The following is a 25,881-nucleotide window of genomic DNA, read 5'->3' as shown; positions in this document are numbered from 1 at the left end:
AGTCAGTATCTCTGATGCAGAATTTTAATGCTTGGGGTGTGGGGATTATCTCTTAGGCAGCAGCAATATCCACAGTACACATGTGCTGGGAGACATTTCACCCTGCCTCTCTTACCCTTCTTGCTTTTCATCCTTGTAGGATCATTCCACCCCAGTTTTAAGACTCCTACTTCTGTTCACTCTTCAGCTCTTTCCCACTTCTCATCTGACTTGGTGTAAAATTTTTGGAGGCTTAATTTTGTGAAATGGAGTTTGTAAAGGGTTGTGGTTATTTGACATGAGAGCTTGCAAGAGAAAATTCATGTTTGCAACAAAAATAAATTCTTACCCAAGAAGTTCCTCCCTCAAATCTTTGCTGTAGGCTCTATTGATAGAGTGACTTTGGTATCTTTATATCTCCTCAGTGCTTTGACTTGGACAGAAAATATTGATCTGTAGCATGATCTGTCCAAGGGCAACAGCATCATTAATTGCTAAGTGATCTGCAAAACAATTAGAGACCTCCTGGCTGGTGTGCAGAGAGATGAATGGAGCTGTCTGCCTAATCAGATACAGTTGTATCTATCTATGGACCCAATTGTGTTGTTCTGAAATGCCCTCAACATCTGTCACTTCCCCCTTCTCACAGGAACATATGCCATGCTCTGCTCTGCAGGTCCTGCTCTGAAGCCTTTGAGGAGGATTTTATTGGGCTGGGACAGAATAGGTAGAGTTTTTGAGGAAATTTTTATCCCTTGTTTACCTGTTGAGATGTGCTTTGTGAGGGACGAGCAGAATTAAGCTAGAGGTTCTAAGCATGGAAGAAGCTGTAATTCACATTTGCATTAACAGCATCAAGGCAGGACAAATGCATTAGAAATTAACTCAGAGCTTGAGTGCAGGGAATTTAGAACTTAGGGAAACAAATAGGATCAATGGTTTTTGAGGCTGTGGTCTTCAGCACCCAGTGTTTCAAAAGTGAACTTAAGAAGTGAGTGCCACACATGGATGCTGCTTCTGTGTGATACTCACTTTAGTGCCTCAGTACTAATATCTGATGTTATTTGCACTTTTTGTTTGCATTTGTTACTGTTTGAAAGCTTTTTTTTTTTAATTCTGATGATGAGATTTGTTAGAAAAGTTCCTGTGGCAGTCACTCTGTCATTGCAGCTCGAATTTGAAATTGGTTTTGGTTTAAATTATATACAAATTTTAATAAATTTTCCTCTCTGCAGTATTGCTTTAACACAAAGCTAATGAGAAATATACCCAGTGGGTAGCTTCCAATATTTTTGTTGCTGTATCTGGCCTAATTTTGTCAGAATTCTGCAGAGAAGCTGTTATTTCTTTCAGTACAGGCCTTGCTTTGTTCAGCATAAGGACCAGAAGAGCAGGAGCAGGAAAGCTCGTACTGGAGAGTGGGTAAGCTGCTGCTTTATGTGGGATTTAGCACCTGCTTCTTTTAAGGAGTGGTTAATCTTTCTAAATTAGCAGCAGATCCACTGACCATCCTACCAATCCCTCAGAAGGAAAAGGGATGAGGGAGTCCCTGCAGTGAGTGATTGAGTGCAATCCCCATTATCCTGTCTCTGGGCAGGGCAGTGGGAAAGAGCCAAGAGGATTTATCTGGTAGATAGAAGGGTTGGAGGGGGAAAGTGATCCTTCTAAAACCACCTGAAAAGCTTTTTGTTCCTTTTAGAAGCAGTTCCTTAAAAAATTGAGCTTTTCTCTAAAAGCAGCTGTATGTTTCCTGTTCTTATTTTGTCTTCTAAGCATCAGTATTCCACACATGGAATACAGCCAGTACTGCTTTTACAAAAATGTTCCCAATTTTGGTAGAATGATTTTGTGATGCTTTCATTGACATCACATGGGGGGTTAGGTGATGTGACAGAATAATAAACTGGCTTTCCACTTGTGCAGACAGGTGTTCACTTACACCATAGATCACGTGTAAAAATGAGTCTGGCAGTCCTGTCCCTACTGCTCTGCTTTATAGCCCAAAAGGGGAAGAAAGAAAATGAAAAATACTTAACTCTTGGCAAACTCCCAATGTAATTTTCATCTATATGTTCTGCTGCCCTCCATTCAAATAAAACAAACAAACCCAAGCCCCAGTTCCTTCTGCTGGTCACAAGAAAGGTACCAGAGAGTCTCAGACAAAAGCCTGAACAGCAGCAGTGAAATTTTCTACCAGTGCTGTGCTGCAAAGGGGAGGTGTTTGTGGCAGGGGAGATTTTGTCTTTATTCATGCATGATTTTAGTTTCCACAGTTACTGGGATGCTTGGAGGAGTTGGTGCTCGAGGAGACTCCCACAACTCAGCTGTGCTTTTCCTAGCACTGCTCTTGTGTTACTGGCTGGTGGGTTTTGGAGCTGCAGCTCCAACAGCATTAGTATAGGGACTTAGACATAACACATGATTTTTTCTGGAGTACACAGTATAGGAAGAGAGAGTTTATATAGTCACTTGTGTTATAGTCAGAATTGAGCAGGGCTGTTACAGCCTGTGTAGAGATTCTCTGTAGGTCAGGCTCTGGATCCAGCCTGTACCTCATACAAAGCACTGGGAATAATCTCTCCTGGTGTCTATCTCAGCAATCCAGAGCAATGTTTGCTGTGGAGATCCCAACCCAGAAATGCAAGAGGTTTTATGTAACACTGTGTCACCACATCTTAGTATAAAAAATCAAAAGCAGATAACTACATTTCTAGTGGCCTGTATGCTGTATGGCAGGTTCTTTGCAGCAAGAGCCCAGCAAGTCACAGCCCTTGAGCTTTTCCTCTGGAACATGAGTGATTTGTCTGATGCTGGCACAGTCACACAGGGCTGGCTCCTGCCACCCTTAGTGATGCTCTGTAGGCTTTTCCTGTGGGATTGAGCTGGACTCTCTGTAGATTACAGTGGTGCTTACTCAGAACCTAGGGATTCAAAACTCGGTGGTGGAGCTAAAGTTTTAGCTTAAACTGAACATGAAGCCTCTGAAGCTGCCTGGGGCTGTCTAGAGTTGTACAGCCACATTTAGTAAACAAAATGAGTTGTGAACTTCCTTTGTGTGTTACTAGCCATGAAAGGGGAAAGAGAAACTTCAATAAAAGCACAATTGCTTCATTACTTGAAGTAAATACTTTGCATCTGTGGATAGCTGTTCCTGGACCAAGGGTGCAGGAATAGGAGACCAAGTGTTCCAACTTGGAACAGGAGTTTTAAGTTTAAATGTACATGGCTGTGCTCAAATGCAGAAGTTAAAAAAATGTACAAAATTGTAATGATTTTTCTGGATGGGTCCTTTTAATTCAGTTGTGTTTTTTTCTGCTTAGGGTAGAACCTGATTTGTTAGGGAGAGAAGATGTTCCTCTTTTTTATCCCTTTACCCTGTTTACCAGTTTCTTGCTCCAAATAAACCCCTTTGATCAGATATTGTCATCCTCCTCTCCATTTATATTTGCTAAACTGAATTAATAGCAGCTAAAAGTATCTTTTTCTCAAAGAAGACATTGTTAACTCTTTTATTGCTGTCACCTTAGACATTTACCTAATCAAACACACAGATTGCAAGCTGTTCCTTGTGTTTGAGTGCCTAATCCCCAGCTGTTCCATGTCTGCCAGCTGCTAAAACAACAAGCATTCATCCTGAAGATGTCTTTAATTCCCTCAGACATTAACAGTAAAATATCAATACACTAGATATGAGAAGTGCCAGCAATTTAGAGAGAATACTAAGATTAACTCACTTGAGAGATAAAGTAAATAATGCTGGCTATTGCAGCAATTATGAATTTCCATGATAAATGTAGCACCTTTGCTTGGAATGCTGAAGAATTTCTGTAAGAAGGGCATATGGCCAGGATGTTTTATCCTGGTCATGTGATGTTTTATTCAGGTCTGAGGATGACTGTGGGGTGTGTGCCAGGGCAAGGGCTGCCCTTCCTGCCAAGCCACTCCTGGAGGTGGCTGGGGCATTTCTCCTTCCAAGCCCTTTTGGAAGGAGAAATGGATTTCTGCATGGTTGTTACAATTGCCCATTGAACAATGTATATACTTTTCATCTGTAAATATAGAAATAAAAGACAATATATTCCAACATCCATTCTGCTTGCTATATCAAGCTCTAGTAAAAAGTGTGCTGTTTTTAAGGCCTGCTGTAGCTGTTGTTATTGCAGAGGAATTGAGGAGTGAGTTCTGAGATCTTCTGGTCATGGATGGAAATGTAAGTTGTTCTGCCAGTTGCTGAGAGAAAATCCAGCATGGTTCCAACGGGATTGTGCTTCATTTTTTTTATTTTTTAAGTGTGTGTCACAAAGTATCTGGAACACATTTGACACTGTGTAAAGGCAGATTTGCATTTAGAAAAGTGAGAGTACTAAAATTTTGCACCCAGTTCTAAGTTCAAAATAGTCTCACCATAGCTAATTTGCAAAGAGGAAAACGGTTTCTGTAAGTTCAGTGTCACAAAATAACACTGTCATATTTATAGGCAGCATTTCCAGAAATAACATTCAGCAGCATCTTCACAGGCAGGTAAGAAAAGCCTATTCCTGTTTACAAGATCCTGGTAATGAACCATGAAGGATAGTGCTTTGAAGCCATCTGTCAAGCACCTTCGTGTTTTTTGGGAATTGAAAGTGATTTAATCCCTCTCAGAAAAGAAAGGTGGAACACGTGCTGTAATTCTTGGCGTGTGCTGAAATGGGAGGGAGCAGTTTGTTTGGACAGTAAGGAAGGGGTGGATGCTCCCTGTGTATGGCCAGAAAGTGCAGCTGGAGCCCTGCCCTGTGGCACTGATGGAGTGTATGAACAGATACAATCTCTGCTCAAAAAGAACCTACAGATTGATTTCTGTACCTCAGTTCTGTCTCCTGCAAGCTGATGTTCGTTCTCTAATAATTGTAATAATTTTGATACATGTTTTTTGCAAAAGTGACTTTGACCCAGGTTGATTTCACTGTCACAAAGCTCTCTTTCCCCCTTTTCCAGCAGTTCCCTCTGTTGTTGAGACCTGCATTCCCAAACTCAAGAACATCACACAGAGGTCAGTACCATTTGCCACTAGGACATGGTGTGTTTTCCTGATGACAGTGTAGAGAGGTTCTTCCACTCCTTCCAGAGCTCTGGAGATGCTCACTGTGACAGGGAAATGTGTCCCTGCCTGGGAGATGCAGTTACATCAGCTGTCCCAGGAAGATTGAACTGCTGGCAGACAAGTGTAGTGAAATGCAGGTTTTTTAGGAAGGAAGCTCAGAATCAGACCTGCCCACAGAGGGATTAATAGCCCTGAGCCACCTCTGTGTGTCAGGTTAGCAGCAGAGGGAAAAGAAGCACCTCCAAATTGTTCTAGCTCAGGCAAAGTAGTTACCATCCTCATTTTTAGAAGATTTCCTTCATCCCTAGCCAGAGAAACAGAGTGTAAGAAGACTGGAAAAATGAACCCAGTGTGGGGTAGGATTCCATGAAGCTTTCTTTTGTCAGGACAAAGGATGTCTTGAGAGTTTTCTTCCATTGGCCAACTTCTGAGCTTATCATTGGGACACACTTGCTGAAATCTATGTAGGCCTCATCTTTAAAAAAAGTAGATGGCACTTACAGACCCCAGGGAAGATCAGTGCCATCAAAGTCTTGATTTCCAACTCAGGTTACTAATTTTGTGATTAAAATAAACCTGATAGGCACATTTATAAATTTACTGTCCCATTGCACTCTGTTTTCTAGAAGAACAGTACTTGACCTCAGGCTGGTGACTTCATCAGTGTTAGCCTTTCTTGGGGTAATAAAAAGCTTGAGTTTTGTGTGACAATTCCTCCAAGGAATTTCTTCCCTAGTACCTATCCCAGATCATGCCACAGTTAACCAGAGTGCTTGTAATTAGCATTGATCTAAGTCTAAGTGTGCACTAAGTGTGGGTGACTCCTTGCTTTTCTTTAACAGAGATTCTCCTTTGAAAGAAACAGACTGGTGCTTTTCAATGTAGGACCAAAAAAAGAACCATTTAAACCTCTTTGTTTTTCTTCCATGTTTATGCAGAAAACAGCTGAACAGTTTAAAACTTAGTTGAAAAATTATATCTAAGGCAACTCACACGCTTCAGCCAAAAATACTTTTTGCAGCCAAATTATCAAACCCTCTGAAAGAGCATTGATAATGGAATTGCTGATGCAACCTTTATTATAGGGATATGAATAGCTATAATGAAGGCTTCAGCTGATGTTCTGGCAAGCCTACTGCTAAAAATTATTCTGAATTTATCTGGCATTCAGAAAATGCTTGAAGTGGCCAAAATGTTTACAGCATCATTATCATTTTGACAATATCTCTTTTATCCCGAAGGAAGTCGGTGATGAACAAATTGAAGCAGCGTGTGAGACGTGCGTATTTAGCATCTGTTCCTCATTCTCTTGGCAGCATTGTTTGATTTGAGAAAAGCAGGACCAAGGGCCCAACCACAACTTGCAAGCAGTTGTGCTGAATCAGCCATTATTGCCCATTGTGTCATTAAAGTATATTAGTGAGCAGCATTCTGCTTTTCTTAATGATCTGATTTTGGTTTGTAAAGCTGGAAATGTTTGCCTTGAGCAAGAGTGTGCAGTTCAGTGGGAAAGCACTTTGGACTTCCATGTCTTTCCTCTGGTTCTTTCCTACCAGTCTTTTGCACAGTTTTAAAACATCATTCACTCATTTATTTTTAGAGAATTCATCCAAAGCTTTGTTAATTGTGGGCTAATTACGGACGCAGCGTTTTCCTGTCACTGTATGACTTCAGCCTCCCTGAGTAAATCCAGGTAGATATCTGAGGATAGAAATGGAATCTCTTTTATCAGCTTTCTTTTCTCTACTAGTATATTTTCAGGTGATGAAATAGTGCACTTCCTCTAATTCTGGTGGTTTGGCAACTTGTGGGATTGCACTGATTAATCAAGTTTGAGTGTTGGACTGATTGTATTAAACTCTTGTTCAGAGAGCTATCAAGTGAATTAAACCTGTCCTGTATTGACTTCCCTTAAGCTGAGAAGGGCTTGACATACTAAATCAATATAAACCAAATTTAAAATTATTTAAATGGGTGCACAGAAGTGTTTGCACTAGAATAATGAAATAACCTCTAAAATGCAGTTTGGACAAGTTCAATATAATGCAACTTGGGCTTCTGGCTTTGTTTTCTAAGGTTTTCAATGCTGATGGCAATAAACTATGCAAAAAAAGCTTCTACATGAAATCTCTTGAAAGATACATATTTTTAAATAAACTATTTTCTGTCATAGAGTTTTCATAGAGAAACTGCTAGAATTTCTATTTGAACATTTTACAAATGTCAGAAAGAAAAAGGCATAGCATAATCTAAAAAGGGTTTTTAAATGAATGTTTTTGTGAAACTTCAGCTACACATGCTGGTTTGTGTCAGTTGGATATAATTCTGTAAATTTAGTCAAGTCTTCATCTCTCCCTTTTTACTTGAAAAATATGAAAAAGGAAATTGAGACTGAACCAAAAAATTATGACTTTGGTTGGAAGGCTTTAAATTGGGTTTGATTTGAGGAGTTTTGCAACCAGCTGAATTTGCTGATAAACTGATTTTAACAAAACTTAAAAAAACCCGTGCAGCTGGGGCGATAGCCCAGAATGGAGGAGTCTCTTGTTTATTTTCTGTTTGTCATCAAATTCAAAGCAGAAGATTGGGATTTTTTAACAGGAAACCATTCTGAATGAGATGGAAAAATAGTTGAAGTTTGTCTTGTACAATCCCGTATTGAAGAAGGAATCTTGGCACAGATTCACATGTTCAGGAATTAGAGTCTGATGTTTCAATCAGTCAAAAACATTTCATTTCTGTGATTGCAAAAGTTTGACTCTAGAGATGAGGAATAAGAGAATATCCTGGGATGACAGAAGTGAAGTGAGGTTCCTTTGCTGATGTATTCTGCCAGCAAGGCCTAGATGGTGCTGGAGTTTCCTTGAGTTGTTCAGACTGCACTTACTCAGCACCACTTTCTTGATTTGCCAGTTACTGTTTTCATTCTTATTTTCCCAAGCACAACTGGGTATCTCTGCTCTGATCTTTGTGACTTTTTATGAGAAAACTGGAATTTACAAAGTACATTGGGTAACCCCAATATCGTCATCAGGGCTTAGAGAGGGAATCTGTTGTACTGAATAATGATAAAACCCCAAAACCGGCCTTGCTGATGGTACTTGGCACAGTTACAGCTCATTGCAATCTTAACTCATAGCAGGTCCTTCCTCAGAGTGAGATTTCATTTTCTTCTGGGTGGCTGGCTGTGCTCAGTGTCAGCACACATAAACCAGCCTGAGCTGGGGAAGCACCCCCTGGGAAGGGAGCAGAAAACTTCCCCTGAGCATCCTGTCCACTGCAGGAGTGTGCAGTGCTGTCACTGTGTCAAGGCTGAGCTCATACATTATGGATGGTGATCTACAGGATATCTTAAAATGCAAAGCAAGGAAGCTGAGGTGCACCAGGAGAGCCATTTCAAATAGTGCCAGGTTAATAAAGCACCCGAATTACATGGGATCGATCAAAGCACCTCTGACACAATCCGGCCCACTGAGCCTGCTAGAGGAGCACTTCAGCCTATTTGAGGGAGACCTCCTCTGCAGAAACAGCTAAAACCAGCCACCAAGTACTTCATGGGCTTCCAGGATTCTGTCCTTTCTGGGTCAGGTGTTAACCTTGTCCTGGAAGCCAAGGAAGAAATCCTCCCTTCTCTCTGCCACCAGTAACATATGTGGGAGCTGTGGGAACGCTGATGAAGGTGTGATCCATAAACATAGCCAGGTACAATTCCATCAAACACCAGCTGGCAGCCAAATGGGAGTGAGGATTTAGCAGGTGATAAATGGCAGATGAGCACACGCTGTCTTTGATCAAAGATTACCGTGGGTGTCGCAGAACAGCCGCCAGTCTGACGATGGAAGTGGAGGAGCAGGAGCTCGGCTTTCCTGGGGAAACAATTCCAGCTCCTGAGACTCCAGGGCAACATGAGCTGTAAAGCTTTTACCATTTGTTGGCTCAGGACATCTGTGGAAAGGGTTGGGAAGGAGCAGCCAGTCCATGGGGAAGGAGGTTGCCCGTTTATCTCACCCAGAAGACTCTGGAGCATTTCCTTATAAAGTCACAAAGATCCACAGTCACACTCGGTGCAAGTTAATTCCCAACAATGGTTATTTCAGAACATTTTGGGAAGGTTTCATTTCAATCTAAAAATCTATTTCAAAACTTGTTTTAGAAATGTTTCACTTTTTAGAAGTTGAAAATAAAACCCCACTGACTAAACAAAGCTTTGGTTGGTCAGAGAAGGCTTCAATATTTTTTTTCTGTGAGAAAATAGGAAAGTTTTACTTGAAGTGACCTGAAATGATCTTTTTAATGGCAGGAGATGCAGTTATTTACACGGCTCAGCCTGTCACTCAGCTGAATTGACAAAGATCACAAGTTGTGACAATTTCTGAGTCAGCTCTAGCCTTCTATCAATTCTGTGGCTAATACACATTGACAGCAAGCACACTTGGGTACAGTGGTAATTGGGTGTCTTGTGAATACTTAATGACATTGTTTAATTTGAAATATGTTTGCTCTATTGGTATTCTGATCAGCTCTGCATGGAGGAGGGGAAGCCTGGTTATGCTCCTAAGCCTGCCCTGGAAAAACAGCACTGGCAGGAATAAATGGGAGCGTTACATCTTGTGTCTTAAAATCCAGAGGAATCATGGAATTGGGGTCACCCAGGAATGCCTGTGGGGCATTGATACCCCACACCCCATACACTGCAAGGCTCAAAACTTCCTCCACCTCTGCAGAACTAGTTATAGACTGTTAACATGAAATTCTGTGATGGCAGAGGTATTTTCCCTTTGGGCAAAAATGAGAGTTTTAATAGCTTGTTTCTGGTATATCCATTTTGATACAATGTCACTTGAACTAGATTTTTTTGCATTTGCAAAAGAAGTCTTTTCCAAAACTCTATTACACCTGACTGTGTAACTTGAGTCTCATCAAACCAGCAGCACTTTTTCTCTACAATATTGCTTTTGCTGATTGAGTCTCTTTCAAAAATTGTAAAAATTATTGGAATTGAATTAATTTTTCAAAAACCTATAGCAAAATACTTCACAAGGATGAAATATTCCCCTAATGTACCTCCTATTGTATGATTCACTGTGGTGGAATTATCCATGTGTAATTTAGGGTAAAATTGAACCCTCAGTGAGCAAGTGGACTTAAGCCTGGCTTTAGAAATGATAGATGCATTTAACAGCCATAGTTGTAGCTCATTATATCATCTGAAATGTGGTTTAGTCACATAAAGTATTTAATTTAAACTATTCCAGCACTTGTGATAGACAGAAGCAGGGAGGATGGCCTCAAATATTAACATTTTCATTATTCTTTAAGCTGCCAGTCATTAGCTAACTTCTCCCTTGTTAATAGTAATGCTTGCATGAGTGTGTGCTGAATAATGGATTGAAGGTTTTCCCCACCAGCAGGCAGGCCAGTGGGCAATTGTAATTTAAAAAGCAGGTTAGTAAAATTATATTTGGGGAGTTATAAAAGCAGTTTAAATGGAGCTTGAGCTGTCCTGAGATGCTTTATTAGGCAAAGGATGTTGACAGACAGTAGCAGGACTTTGGATCTCCACTACATGCCTGAAGCTTGGAAATTGTAGACTTTATAAAAGTCATGTTTAACATCTGATTTATCTACAGAACAGTGGGAAGACAAAGAAATAACAATGTGATGCTTCTTTTTATTTTCTTTTTATCAGCACCCTTCTGCCAGAAGGAAAATTGCCAACTGAGAGAAGGTAAGAGAGGCAGGGCCAGTGATGCAGAGTGGGATTGTTACATAAGTGAAGGTTGCCTTTCTTTACACACACACACAGATTGTCTCTGCAGAGACAATCTCCTCTTTCAAGAATTCCTCACCAAAGTCATTGCCTGCCAGGGGAAAAGTCTCTCAAAAATTGATTGTAATTAGAGAGCTAAGTATAGGATATGACTCCCTTACACGTGCCCTTTCCCCTGACCCTGATAAACACAACCTCGTGTGTTCATCCTCAAAAGGTGGAATCCCGCCAGGATAATGGGCACTTGAGACTGTTTATTGGAAGAACAGGCTTTCTGGGGAATGCACTGCTTTCAGATGGAGGAAGGCAGACCGGAAAATAACAATAGATGAAAGCTGTAGTGAATCAAAGTGGAGGAAGACTTGGTTGTGCTGTTTAACATTTGATGTTAGATGTGGCTGAGATGTCAACTGGCTTTTGTTTCTTTGTGTAATCTTTCATGCAAATAGGATTGTGTCAACCTCTCTTGGAGCTGCTGGAGCTGTGCTTTGCTAAGTTTTGTCCCTTGGTGAAGTAAAATGTACAACTTAGACAAGACAGTTGTTTGTTTGTTTGGGGTTTTATTTGTCATTGTGAATTCTGCATAAACTCAGTCCTGTGGGAGCTGTTGCAGGAGGTGGTAATACTTTCCAAACATGACAGCTTTATCCATGATAACAAATACTACCTGAAACTGCTCCTGCAGAGTCCAGAGAAAGATGGGGGGGGGTTTTGCTGCAAGACTCATAGTGTAACCAAGATCATGAGCAAGGCTCTCTCTGAGCCCAATAAAATGGAAACATCATGCAGTATTAGAACAACTTAAATTCCTAAGGCTGGTTGGCATTCTTTCCAAAACAAGTGAAGATTGATCTTTGGACACAAGCTGTGAGCTGTGTAAAATTGCCTCTGCTAAATATATGCTAATTGGCATATGAATGAGATTTTGTTCATCTTCTGCTTAAATAAGTAGGTAGAGAAAGGCTGAGAGTGAGTCCTCATTTCTCCCTTATATGAAAAAAAAGTTGTTATCTTAATAATTTAAATTAGCAAATAGAATGCAAACATGTGATTGTAGATGCAGCAAACATAAACAATTAGCAAACATTATTTGGGAACAATATACCAAAATATGTGTTGCTGCTTTTCTAAAGTACTTCTGAGGATTAAGATTGACATAAACCCACACAAATTGTATATTTAAGGTGTTGAATGTGGTTTTGTGTTCCCTTGGTTTTTTCAGCCTTATGGGAGAATCTTCCAAGAAATCCTGTGTGCAGTTAGATGGGGTGTTTTGGTGTCCTAATGAAGCATAAAGTCCAAGTAATGGAATACAATTTGGAGCCAAAAAAGGACTTTCCTTTGCTTTCTTTTTTGATACAATTCAGTAACACATTTATTAACTGCTGTAATATGAAGAATAAATCATTGCATTTTTTAAGGGCTTAATGGTGCTTCACACTGAGGACAAATCTTTGTGTCTTTAGGGTGCTGAGCACTGTAGCAGGTCATATTTCTTAAATTTCAGAAGGAACCCAACAATGCAGCACTTGGAACAAGTAGGATTTCACAGTGTGTATGTAGACATGAACTATAATGAGCTGAGCTTTTAAGTATTCCGGGAAACAACAGGCTGAACTCTTGGGAGTGTTGGAGCCTGCATGATTTCTTTCCCTTTGGGGCACTACTTTGCCTTGGCTGGTGGTGGCCAACAAACCTGTTTTTCTCAGGACCCATTCTGGTCTCTCTGCTCATGGCAGAGGAGGTGTTATGGAAGGGATCATTCAGCTAAAGCAAATTCTATGCTCTAAGGATCACTGACCTGAGAATTGTGATTCTGTAATACAGGGATATTCTGGTCTTTTTTCCACAGTAAATGCAACTTAGTTGCCATAATGAAGAAATGGGTAGTACTTCACACAACTTATACATTTTTTAACACACCTAAGGCAAAGTTCATTAATTATGTCACAAATCACCTTTGTGTAGCTTCGAAGACAGCATACATTATAAAAAATGTTTAATACATGAACATAATGCTCTGTCTTGTTAGTACTGTGCTCAGTAAAAGGGAAAAAATCCATTCTGGAGTGCACATGGATGGATGTATTTACATCCAGTGTGGTTTGTTTACGGTAGTAAGCATCAAACCTACTCATCCCCTCGTGACAAATGCACTTTTCAGAGGAACTTCTTTTTCCTCTTAAAGCAGGCAGAGCTGAGGAATGGCTCATTGAGTGCCCAGCACGCACCATTAGGTAACTCAGGTAGCCCTTCATGCATTGGGTAATACTCACACCCCTCACCTTGGCCTTGGCTGCTGCCAAAAGGAAAAACATTGCCAAGCACGACACCGAGCCTAAGGCAGTAAAATCCCTTTGCTTTCATGTCTTTCTAGTCTATATCAAATAACATTTTCATTTTCACTCAAACAGAATTACATTCTTTGGCTATACCTCCCTGTGCCATTATCTGTCTAGTAGAGAAGTTTGTGCCCTAGAGAAAAAAACTTCCTTCAATAATATATATTTCCTGTCAAAAGTTTCCCCCTTGCAGAGCGGGTGAAGTGCAAAGACTCAAATCACACAAGGGATTGGCAGAGATGCTGAACCCTTCTCTGCATTCCCAGCGTGTGAAAGCAGAGCAGCACTTTTCATTCATGACAGGACGTGCCTGGTCTTTGGTAGTACACCACATTTTTCTTGTTATGTAGGCTCAATCTTATGAAAATGCAGGGATCTTTTATAAATTACCAGAATTCCTTCCTCTTCTTCCTTGTAAGGAATACAAGAAATATCTCCTATGCCTCTTAGCAGTTTGAATTAGAAATGAATAAATTCTGGTGTCTGTGTTTTGTAATCCATCTGTTAAGATGTAGCTTTTTAGCAGGGGAAAAATAATTTTAATTCTGTCTTATCGTAACTTGCAATTTTTAAATGTTAAAAATTCTGTCCTGTTGTAAGCTGGAATACTGCAGAATTTATTTGCAGGTTTCCATCTGGTCTCTCTAGGAGTGCTGTCTGAGCTCTGTGTGCATGGCACCGGTGGCTGATGCTTCATTACTCATTGACCCTCAGTATTTGTTTAACATGACAACAATATTAGCAGTTTAACATGAGCCAGGAGAGGTTCCTTGGCAGGCAGGTGGGCTGGGAAAGGAGCTAGGGATGGGCCAGTGCCACCAGTGGGACCATTGGTGGGGCAGTGAGAGGGTCTTCAGTGAGGGGGCAACTCAGTGCCATCTCCTGGGACCCTCCCTGAGCACAGCCTGGGTGTGCAGGGCTGCCTGTCCCTCCTGCATAATGAAAGAGCATTTTTGAAAAGCCAGCAGAAATGGAAGCAGCAAACAGCATAAACAGCACAGGGCACAAGGCATTTGCAGGAGAGAGCAGTGGCTGGATATGAAGCTCTTCGAAGGAATGTCCCCCCTGTGAGCACAGTGCTCTTCCCAGGTTGAGCTGCACTGCCTTGCAACAAACTTGACAAACAGAAATTGCAATGTAATGAAAACAAACACCCAGAAGTGGTTCAAGAAGTCAATGGATAAATCTTTTGCTTAGGAAAAGTAGCTGATGAAATCAAATATTGGGAAAAACACTTGGCAGAATATAGTTCAAAAAGTTGATTAGGAAGGACCTATTTTTTTGTAAGGGTGTAAATACAGCAGTTCCTAAAGAACAGTTTTCTTGGTTCCTGTGAGAATGTTCTGCAGCAGATTTGGGAACTGAGGAGATAAAAGTGGTTTTTTGTGTCCAAGAGAGAGGTCGTTCAGCAGTTATGTCACGGACTGTTCTTCAGAGCAACTTTGAGTTAGTAAGACAGTGCTGACAAGTGATTTTGTTGCTCTGTTTTCACTGTGAAGTCACAGGGTTTTAGACTCAAGTCTCCCCAAAGAAATGCATCCTTCCTAAATGGAAATGTGCTGTTACACCTAAGCCGCTTTTTATCTGCATTTTCTTGTCCATCTGCTCGTGCTCTGCTCTGGTACTGGGAGAACAGCTCATGTCTGAAGGCATATTCTCCAAGCAATTAATTATCCCCCATATTTGTGTAATTGTATTATCCTACTTGTAATTGAGCTCCATATATTTGGCACTAGGCTGCTCTATATACCTTTCACTCCCACGGGTGAGCTGTGTAACAAATTGGTGTGGCTCATTTGGAGCCAGGGAAAGAAATGTGCATGGCTAATGGGTTCCATGATGTATGGGCAGCCTGTGCTGGGCTCACAGAGTACCTTGGCTGCACACAGCTCCTGATAAATGAGCAGCCTGGCCAAAGAATGAGGGCAGACAGGAGATGCTCAGTAAGTACTAATAGGCTACACAAAGTGTTATGCTCAGCAATGAGGGGTTTTTTCCATAATTCCGAATAGCAGACTGTGTTAGTCATGCTAATGTGATCCAGTATTTGTGATTGCCTTGACATTGTCCATTTAAATATTTGGGGAGCTCCTTCTTTCACATCTGCATGTCCAAGTACTTTGTGCTGCATTAGCTCTAGTCAATTTAGCACTGTGTTGTCAACTGTAGTTAAAACAAATGTCATGGGCTGCTTCATCTCTGCGTGACCTGCGCTCATTATACAAAAACTGGCATTTATAAACAGCTTCAGCTTGTGAGTGACTGAGGGAAGAGTCTCATCCCAGCAGCTGTTCCATTCTGGATCTGCTGAGGCACCTTCAGCATCTTGTGCTCATTCAGTTCAAACAAACAAACCAACCCTCCTGCATCTGGATACGGGGAGCTGCCGTTTCGCTTGGTGCTGACAGATCCACAGGGCTGATGTCACTTGTTTGTATACGGCAAAAGCGAGATCGATAAACTCACAGGGAATTCAGAGCTCACACGCTGCATTTCCTAGGGAGGATTAGCTGAAAGGAAATGCCTGACAGCTCTGTGTCAGCTTTCACATTACAAGCTGAAATATTCTTTCTTCCCCTTCACAGTCTGATGGAAAGGAGAGGCGTTAAACTGCTATTCACTTAAATCTTGGCCAGTCATTTAGCAAGAAGTGCGGTATCAAATCAGTAATTTTGTCTGCCTGGAATATCCTAAACCTTCAGCAATTACTTAGGAGCACATCAACCTTTCCTGCCAATCAAGTCTAATCATTAGTTCTACCATCGTTACCCCAAAAACTGCCAATGCCTTTCTCAAGCTGGAACCTGCTAAGGGTTCACAATGTAGATTGATATGAAAGAGCCAGAAACTTCCAGAAATGTTTTATTTCTCTTTGCAGTTTGAACCTTCTTGATGAGGATTGTCCTTGTCAACTTCACTACATTGCTAGATATTTCTTATGCAGTTTTTACTGCTCCACTGCTTACTTCTTCAGGACAGATGTTCCAGGGGATGCAGTGAGAGCTGAGGCTTTCCTAGAAGCCATGAGACAATAGAAATACTAAATTTAGCATTTCCTTCTCTTTTTCCAAAATTCAAAACAAAGATGAAAATCTAGAATTAATAAACAGCAGATGCCAAAAAAAAAAAAAAAAAAAGGGTTTGCTTATATTTTGTTATGTCACATGGATGAGTTTAGGGTTTTAAGATCTATTTCTAGCCCATAGCTGACTCTATTCCACTCGTGAAAGTATATTCCCAAGTTGCACAGTCAGTGGCCTTGATCTACCAACATGTGTTTTCCTACCAGTTGCTGGCTTGGAGTCCTGTGTGCTTTGGCAGAAATAGCAGCCCTCCAGTATTTGAAATGGAACAGCGAGCATGAAACTGGATTTAACTTCCTCCCACAATGGGAATGACCCTTCCTTCCTCCAGATGTGGTTTTACAAATATTGAGCTGGAGTAAATTATTCCTTTTCACTCACAAATTCCAGTTTAAGCTGAGTCCTTTCTAGCTGAAGTAACTGGAAGAGGCCCTCCTAGTAAGATGTAATCATTCTCTTTGTTTTGATGAAGATAATAGCTCTTACAGAGCTGTGCCACAAACACACCAAGCTCTGCTTTTAGGCAGGAGGATTTATTTCACTCATTTTGAAATGGAAGCTGGTAGGTGGTAGGCAGCCCTATCCTTTTCTACAGATCTCTGCTGATGCTGTTTTTAAAAACAAAATGAAGAAAGGTCCTTTAGGAAATGCAGAGTAAGACAAGGAATATTTCCTATCACTTTGCCTTTTTTATTTAATAACTGTTGATTTTAAAATCTGTCACATTGTGTTTATTTTGGTGTGCAAGTTTCCTCGGTGTCTTGTAAGTTCCTGTACAGGTAAAGGGAGAGGTAACAGAATTCCCTCACTGCAGGCTGGGCTCAGCCTTTCTTCTTAAAGCAAAGTCCCTGCATCCCCATCTGGCTAAAACAAAAGGGACCAACTGAAATCCAAAACTAGGAAGGATAGCAGGGACATTTTGTCCCAGTATGAAAAGGACATAAAAAAGTACACCAAAAACTCTGACCGTTCATTTTGAGTGGGAGTCCAGCCTCCCATATGTAGGAATAATTTAAAATTAAATTAAAATTAATCTGAAGTTAAATTTAAAATTGTCAGTTTAAAAGATAAACTTATTTCTGATAACAAAGATAAACTTTTTTCTGAAGAACTCCCAGGCTTTCTTTCTCTTTTTTTTTTATTTAACGACTTCCTTCATATTTTAGCATTGAGTAAATATTAAATTAATTCTATAATAGATGATGGAAAAGCACTTTAGAACATGGAAGAACATTCCACATTCATTTGAAATTCTATGTAGAAAATCAGTCATGGCATAATTTAGCAGAAATATTAGATTATTTGCATTTTATCCAATTTTGGTGAAGTTTTCCATTAATGTGTTTTCTCTGTTTATCCTGGAGATACCATTAATCTGCCAATTTTTTTATTTTTTTCTGGAAATTAGCCTCTCATCACTTCTTTTTTTTTCCTCTCTGGTATGTTTATTTCATGTCCTGCTTTCTAAACATCCCCAGACTTTCAACCTGCTAACTCGGATGTCTTTGGGCAAACCATTTGGCCTCTTTTTCAGTGATCTCCATCTGCTGAGGGGGGACAGTGCTTCCCCATCTCCCTGGGGCTGCATTTAAATGGACTGATGTTCATAAAAAATCCTTTCAATGCCTCCTGCCCAAAATTCTCCAAGGAAAATGATGGCACAAAGAGCTGTGGATCCTGACTACACTTTGAAGAAACTGCAGGCAGCCTCTTTTTGTCTTCCCTGTTTACTTTGTTTTTCTGAAATGTTGATGCACTGAGAAGTCAAGCCAGGAAAAATAGGGGAAAAAAAACTTGTATTCCTATTTGACAGATTTTTGCTGTTGAATTAAAACTTCAAAGAAAATGAAAATAAAAACTTAGATGCTTTAGCTATCTGACCTTTTATCTTTGACTGACTTCTCAAAACCACTCCTGGAGTAGACATTTCATACATACTTGTGACATGAACCAAGTGTCACATGAAAGGACAGGCTGTCCCCATAACATCGAGGTAGGAAGCCTTTACCTGAGTTAAAAGAAACACCTGAACACCCTGTGGCCATGTTATTCTGTAATTATCTGTTAGACAAATCACCCTTGCTTTGATAAATAAAAGTACATGGGGCATACAGGCTTCCTCAGCGGGGGGATCAAAAGGAAAAAGGATTTAGAGATCACAAATGCTTGTGGCACAATGGAAATCCTCTATTAAAAGATCCTCTGATACCAGAAGAATCTCAAACTACCGATATCAAAGGAAGTTGATGTTAATTAGTGGGGAGCACTGGCAGAGATGGGTTGTGCACTTCTGAACTGACTCTGACTGATAGGTTCCCATTTATGCAGGGGCATAAAAGAGAGAAATCCAGTCTGCCCTTGTATGCCAAGTCACTTCTGAATTCCAAACCTTCTCCTTTGGTTTTTGAGCTTGAACTCCTTGGACTTGGTGCTAATTTTGATCTTTAGTTTCTGTGCTTTGCCTCCCCACGTCTCTCAGCACTTTCTCTGATGTGCTCAGGTGTGGAACATCTGTTCTGTGTACCAGCTGCTGTGTACCCTTCATTTCTGTGTCCTCTTAACCACACTTCCACAATAAAGTGTCCAACAGCAGTGCACTGAGAATGAGTCTGTAATGTGCATAAATAAATGTATCTGGAAGTGAATGGTGTTTTGCACACTGCAGTTCTAGTACTTAACTTTGCTCTTTTGTAGTTGTTTTTCGTTTTACACGAGGTCAGGTTTTGCTACCCTTGTTGGCACAACCCCCCTGTAACATTATTAATAATGACTTTAATGTGCAATTTAAAAAAATCTTCTTTGCTGCACCATGCTGTTCATCATGTTATTATCTGTGTTTTTCCAAAACTGCTCTCCATTTGTAGAGCACAAATCACACAATGTATATGTGAATTCAAAGGGTGAAGTTCATCAGGCTCTCTGTAATGAAAGATGCTGCTGCTGTTTCATGCTGTGGACTGTAGTTGGCTGATCACTTGGAAGGAAGATAAACAATTAAACTAAAGGTTTTTCATGCTGTAAATCTGGGAAGGTGTGGTGGTGACACACATTATGTGTGGGATTTCTAATACAGTGAAACCAGCAGATTGAATTTATTTTCCTATTACTGTTGTATGAATAACAATAATTACCCATTTTTCCTTTCATTAGCTTTGTGATTTTGATAGATACGCTGCTTTTAGAAAGGCACACACTAAATCTCTGAATTCTTTCTTCTTAAAAATCATCCTCTCTGGGAAAAACTCTTCCAGAGGCCAAGGAAATACTTCAGCTGGCAGTCATTCTTTTTTGAGTTGGTTTCCTTGTGTTCTTTTCTTAAGAAACTGGTCTCTAATGAGCAGATATGATTTGAAATGGCTTCAGGCTTGCACTGGGAAGAGAGAAATTTCTGAGTTCTGGGTCAAAGTTTGAGGGGATTTCCTTTTGTCTACGCAGAGTCTTGTGTGTGATGATTTCCTTCCACTCTTTTGGAAGCCTGTTACAAGTTCACTCAGTGTCTAAAATAAGGGCTGTAGGAATAGATTCGATAAGGATTGAGAAGCTGGATTTCTTTTGCCAGTCTTGCATCTGAAAATACTTTATCTTGTTATTTTCTTTTCTGTGAAGCAGAGATGTCTCAGTGTTGACAGTCTGGGGTTTTATGTGAGCTTTTCCATGGAGCTTACCTTTTCCTGCAGCTGGCTCTCAGCCTTGCATCCTCTGGAGCAAAGGGATGAGGCACTAACAAGCAATGTGCAGTCAGTGTTCTCACTGATATCCTTTATTCAAACACCCAGATATCAAACTGCTTCAATGAGGTGATCATTGAATAGGCTGAGCACTTTGAAACATGGAAGGCTGGATAAATAGCTAGTTGATTACTGACTGAAAATGGTTATTTAATTTAGGCAAAATAAAATGTTTTAAAACCCAGGTGAGGTCTTGCTAGCATAGATTTTAGTATGACAAACTCTTCAAAATAACCTTGTGTTTTTTCATCAGCCCCCAGCCCTTCTGTGCTTCCTCTGGCTTCCCACACCACGTGTCTCATGTCAGAGTGTGGCATTAAATTGCTGAGCTCTTGAGTGGAAATGGTGCTGCTGACTTTCACTTTAGGATAAACCCAAACGTTATTGATGCTTCTCTCAGCCTTAGTTCATTCATTAAAGTGAGCAATGGAAAGCTGTCCTTCACCATTGATGTGAGCTTTCCACTTTGTATTTCTGTGAACTCATTTTGGTGAACTCTGCTGTCTAGGTTATGTACAACTCCAGCAAGAAAGGTTCATTTTGGCAAAAATAGTTTATTTTACTTCAGTTGTAAAATGAAAGTGGTATCTAGGCCATTAAGCTTTTTCTTTTTTCTCTCTACTCTTTTTTTTCCCTCTATTTTTGTTACCCTCTTTCTTTCCCTAGAAGAGACCTAGGAAGCTTGTACAAAGTGTATCTGTGGGCACAATAAGTTGTGCACTTTTGTTTTATGTTTGCTAAGGAAAAAGTTTATCAGACTGTTTTGTTGATCTCTGTAGATTTATTCTGTGGAGAAAGGCTGCCAAAATGTCAGTCAAAGCTTAAGGCAAAGCCTACAGCCCTCCTGATGTATTAAAACAGGAAAGAAAAAACAAAACAGAGGGTGATGAAAACCTTGATCCACTGAATTACTAGAAAGACATTTTTTTTGTTCATATTGTTGTGGTGGACCTGGCCTAAGATTCTCATCAGGATGTCAGTGCTGAGTGAGGAGTATTTGTAAATTATGCCTGTACCAAGGTTCATTTGGGATGTTTACTGCTGCTCACAGGGCTCCATGCAAGGGCATGGAAAGGAGCCCCAGTTTCTGGGGCTGTGGACATTTCTAGGACAGGGAGGAAGCTCTGTCAGCTGTGAAGCTCCAGGGTCCAGCACAGCCCTTCCAAGTGTTGCTCCACTCACAGGGCTGATGTTTGAGAAGTCTGTGGTGCTCCCTTCTCCTTAAAGGTGGGATGACACAGTGGTACAGTTAATTTTTGTCGGTGGCTTGACTGCACCTACTTTCCTTTTGGAATGATAAGCTGGGATGTGTCATTTATCTCAGGCCCTGTGTCAAACCTGTGAGCCTCCTCCGGCCCTAGAATTTATGGTGAGTTGTAGGGGAGGAAAGTGTGTGTGATGGATGTACTTGTTCACTCTGCTCTTGCAGCTTCTCTTTTTTTGTGCCACTTGCTTCACCAAGCCCTCGTTATCTCATGTTGCTGAGCCACACAGCCAGTCCCTTGCTTCAGATAACTTAGGCTGCCTCAGACAGCTCGGAGGGAGCAGGGAGTGGAGACCACAGCTTTTGGAGCATAATTACAAGTTCATGTCCAATTCACTTTGTCACAGTGTCCAGCAGAAGGAACACCCTGGCTGCACTGGGTTGTGTCTGTGATCTGTTGATTGCTATCTTCTCCCAAGTCAGAAACAGAATCCCCTGATGTTCAGCTTGAGTTGATGGGGTGTGAAAAATTGATGGCACCAGCAAAATCAAGGCTGTAATAAAAATCGCTGGTTCTCAGCAAGCATTCGTTAGTGTTTTCTTTGCACAAATCAAAAACTTTCCCAGATAATGAGAACTGAGTTTGAGATCCTATGTATTTTTCCGTGGCACATGCTAATTGTTTTCTTACCAGCTCTGTAAATAATTGGCATGGCGGTAGCCTCTGAATATTTCTGTTGACTGATGGCAGACCATCGTGAGTTTATCTCCCTAGCCTGGTAAGCAAAGACAAAAAGATTTATTTTCTTACTATTTATACTAGTTTTTAAGTGGAAGAGGTTAACTTCTGATTTAGAATTGATTTCAGGCTTCAAGGGAGACCAGGTTACGCCTGTGTTAAGGCAGAGATTTATCTGATAAAACCTGAATAAGGATCTGCACAGCTAGATCTCTAATTACCCAGCTGATTGCCCTGTCAATTAGCAGTCCCAAGCCTGAATGGCCATGCTGTCTCTGGCCGGTGTGGGTTCCTGATGTTTTTTGCTTGCCTGCTCTTTCCTGCTGCAGCTCAGGCAAAGCCAGAAGTGTTTGCTCATTCCTCTTTTCTCAGAGCTTTCCTTCCCGGGAGGATTCACTCACTGGTATCCAGCAGCTGCCTTCCTGCTGATATATTGACCTCATTTTGAAATTAATTTCAATTACTGACATAAAACATCTATTTCCCCCAAGTTCTTGGAAATTCCTGTTGGTTAACAAAGAAATGCCTATCTAATGTCTAAATACCTTTTTTTTTTAATTTGAAAAATAAATGTGAGGTCTGTGTTTAGTTGCATTGAATTACTTGAGATGGAAGGGCTTACTTAATTTAGTAAATTACTCTGTGGATCATAATAAGGAGGATTGACCTGTTCTACTCGTGCTCTGACTTTCTGATGGCATCAGCAATAAAAAGCACAGAGGACCTGTTTTAATCATTAAAATTGCAAAGGCATGTCAGAATGCTCAAGTAAAACAGGTTTTCTGAGTGGATGGCATATTTATGTAAGAGCTTTCAGAGCAGAAATGCTTCTTATGGTTGTATCATTACGACAACAAAACATGAGGAATGCAGCAGCAAAGTTTTCAATCTTAATTATAAATCAGTTCAGTTACAGGTACAATGTAACTTGCATTTCTAGTTTTCTTCCTATAAAATGAAATTATCTTTGTTGATATAAAAGTAGAGTACACATCTGTCAAGTAGATGAATTTAAAGCAGTAAGAACTGCAGATTCTGATTCCTCCTCTTTTTTTTAAAAATATTTTTAGCTACACATATCTGAACAGTGAACTACCGTAGAATTTTTATGATTTTAATTCAGTTTCTCAAGCATTAACTTAATTCCTTCATAAGTGAACTATCTCACATTGCCATCTGGGTTGTGGGCCAATTAATTATTTACTGAGTAGAATTAGCGACATCTACACATTTGCTTAGAGGTTTAAGACATTTTGCAGTCCCAGGTCAGCAATTGTAATCCAGGGGTTCAGGTCCTCTCCCTTCCAGAGCAGGGCTCCAACACAGCACAGTGGGGAACACACCTGGAGCCACAGCTCTAAGGCTGATACCTGGGGCACAAGGCCTTGGCCAGGAAGCAGAAAGAAAGCAAAAATAAAGTAAGTGAGCGAGAAAATTCTGTTAAAAAATGGAGAATCGAGAAAATAGCTGAAAAAAGTATAGCTGCCAATTCCAGAGGAGAACAGAGCCAGTTCTGCCTGTGAGTGCCCTTTCTAATGAAGAGCTCACTGGGAATTTCATCTGTGCCTGCAGTGCATTATTTGAAGTGAATCTCTGTAGTTCATACATGCATTTATGATACTGGAAGCAGTGACAGACTGGGTGTAGGAGCCTGGGAATCTGTCTGCCTGGATCTCTGGCATATCCTGAACATCTGGAATAACAGACATCTCCTTTATCTGTTGCAGAGCTAAAGCACTGTAATGTTACCCGGTCACTGAGAGAGATTTCAGCATTGTGGTCTAAAACAGTGTTTCAGAGCAAATAGCCAAGTAAGCCAAGTTTAAACTCTGAGGTGATATTTACTGCTGTATCTAGACAATTTACAGTGCTCAAGCAGCAGGATGGTAATGCAGTGATTGCCCTGTCTGTAATTAGTTGGGTGAACAAACAACTGAAATTAGGAGAAAAACCTGTTATTTATGGAGGAAGTCCTTTGTGATTTCCAGCAATCCCATGTTTGATCACAGAAAAATGCAATTAAGGTTCCATAGGAAAACTGGCTCTCTCGTTCCAGCAGGGCTCTGGAATGTGCTTGACAACATCTGTGTGCCAACAGAAGTACCACACTTGCACTTGCTCAGTGATTTAATAAACCAGTTAATGCAAATACTGTGAATTTAATGTTCTGGAGAAGGTAACTTGTGAGAAAAGGTTGGAGTGCGTGTACAGGTGGGGTCGGTGAGTACTGTCTCACTTCTATAATTATATTCTAAAGGCTTAGGAAAGGGAAAGGACACTGCTCATGTATCCTGAGATGAACTCAGATTATGGCCAGAGCATGCATAAGGTCTTGGCAGAGTGAATTTTAGACTTATGAGAGAAGACCAGCGTGCTGAGAAAGACACTGCCAAGCAAAAAGGCGAGTCCTCTCTGTGAGGCATCCCTGTGACTTAAACCAGACAGCAGGCTGAGAAAGTCACGTTACAGGGTTGTGATGTTTTATTTAGATTGGTTTCCAAAGAGGAGAGAAGCTGTAATAATAGCTCTGGTAGCAGTGGATAGAAAAATAACTGGGTTTTTAACCTGCCTCTGCTGGCCGAGTCTGTTCACTGGCCTCTCATGAACACAGTAACCAGGCACTGTCACTGTTGGAGAGTGTTGTGTTTCAGCAAACACAAAGAGAGTAATTTGTACTGTTTCTGTGGCTGCTATCCACACAGCAGACTTCAGATGGAGGCTGCTGCACTGCTAATGCCTGGTGTTTGTAAAACTCTTAGACCTGTTTTGCTGGAATTCCAAGACATGGCTCACAAATGTAGTCAGCAGAGTCACCTGAACAAAACCATCTATGTCTGGGTACAGGTGAGTGCTGTCGTCACTTATGCACAGAAGCAGTGCAAGAGTAGGAAGTTGTGGTTATCCTTAATATTGAATATTGCCAGGGAGCTTTTATAGTGATTTTTTTTTTACATAACTTTGTTTTCAGAAGCCAGTCCCTGGAACATCTGTGCTTTTGTGATGAAATTCTCTTACCTTGATTCATAATACAAACCCTTCTCTCATGCAGCTCCATAACCCAGTTATTTGCATAACACCAAGGAGAGTTTTGCATATTAACTAAATCCATTGCTTTCCAAGGTTTAGGGAGCCATAATTATTTTCAGTTAAAACCCTTCTTGTCTTTGGAACTAAAAAAAGAGGTAAAAGCCTATTTTTTTCTTAGTTGGCAGTAATTCTTAGAAAGAATTAATCTTTGCTGTATTATTTCAACAGTCTCTCCAATTTTTTTTTTTTTTTTTGTAAGTTCTGTTAGTGTTTTCAGACCACAGATACCAAAGTGGGATCCTCTGCAGGCACTAAGCCAGGAGAGTGGAGCAGGAGGAGGGTGAGCAGTGGATAAAGAGGTAACTACAGGAATACTTTCTTCCCATTCTCACCCACTGTGTACCCTGAGTTAACATACAAGAGGACAGTGTAGTCTCAGCAGTGTATTCGCTGTCCAGTGTTTCAGGGATTTTTTTTTCCATGAAGAAATGTGGGATTGGGGTATTCCAGAGGGCTTTCACCAGGTTTCTGCAGGACTTCAGTGATGCTGCCATTCAGAATTTGTTTCTTTCCTGTAGCAGAATGCTTTCAGAATGGGACCCCCAGTAAAGCATCTCCTCAGGTGCCTTTTCCCAGTGCCCAGGAAAGGTTTCTTTAGTATATTATCCTTCCTTTGACATTGATCCATACCCTGAGGTGGGGAGTGATGTGATCAGCTTGGCTGTTTTGCTGCCCTTAGGATGTCAGGAGGGCACCCCTTCCTGATACCTTCAGTTTGCACTAGTAATTAGAAATGCTGTAGTCCTAAAAAGCTCTGGAAATATAATTAAAATCAAACATAATACTTCCTAGGACAGAAATTGGCAGTGGTACTTTCTGTTCCCTAGGAAATGTCCAAAGCAATAAAAATGAGCCCTTGTTCGTGG

At 40.7% G+C, this 25,881-nt stretch overlaps 2 long non-coding RNA genes across 9 annotated transcripts in view; both read left to right on the top strand.

Annotated features, from left to right (window-relative positions):
• LOC107203569 overlaps positions 1–25,881 on the top strand; it is a 114,225-nt gene that overhangs the window by 77,746 nt on the left and 10,598 nt on the right. For 4 of the 6 annotated variants that reach the window (XR_004497050.1, XR_004497046.1, XR_004497048.1 and 1 more), the window contains 3 exons: positions 23,656–23,739; positions 23,985–24,148; positions 25,215–25,314. This is a non-coding gene — a long non-coding RNA (uncharacterized LOC107203569). The remainder of the gene's footprint in view (positions 1–23,655; positions 23,740–23,984; positions 24,149–25,214; positions 25,315–25,881) is intronic. The other 2 variants (XR_004497047.1, XR_001521241.2) reach the window with 2 other exon arrangements.
• Positions 1,337–18,171, top strand: LOC117244284. Of its 3 annotated transcripts, none has more exons than XR_004497053.1 (3): positions 1,337–1,401; positions 10,752–10,790; positions 17,792–18,171. It is a non-coding gene; the product is annotated as an uncharacterized LOC117244284 (long non-coding RNA). The 3 variants fall into 3 exon arrangements; XR_004497054.1 differs by lacking the exon at positions 17,792–18,171 and adding an exon at positions 12,055–12,166; XR_004497052.1 differs by lacking the exon at positions 17,792–18,171 and adding an exon at positions 11,050–11,384.

This window comes from Parus major, chromosome 4 (genome assembly GCF_001522545.3).
Source record: "Parus major isolate Abel chromosome 4, Parus_major1.1, whole genome shotgun sequence".
In the NCBI taxonomy this organism is placed as follows: Eukaryota; Metazoa; Chordata; class Aves; order Passeriformes; family Paridae; genus Parus; species Parus major.
Note: the sequence above shows the minus strand (reverse complement) of the source record. Positions and strands in the feature narration are given on the sequence as shown.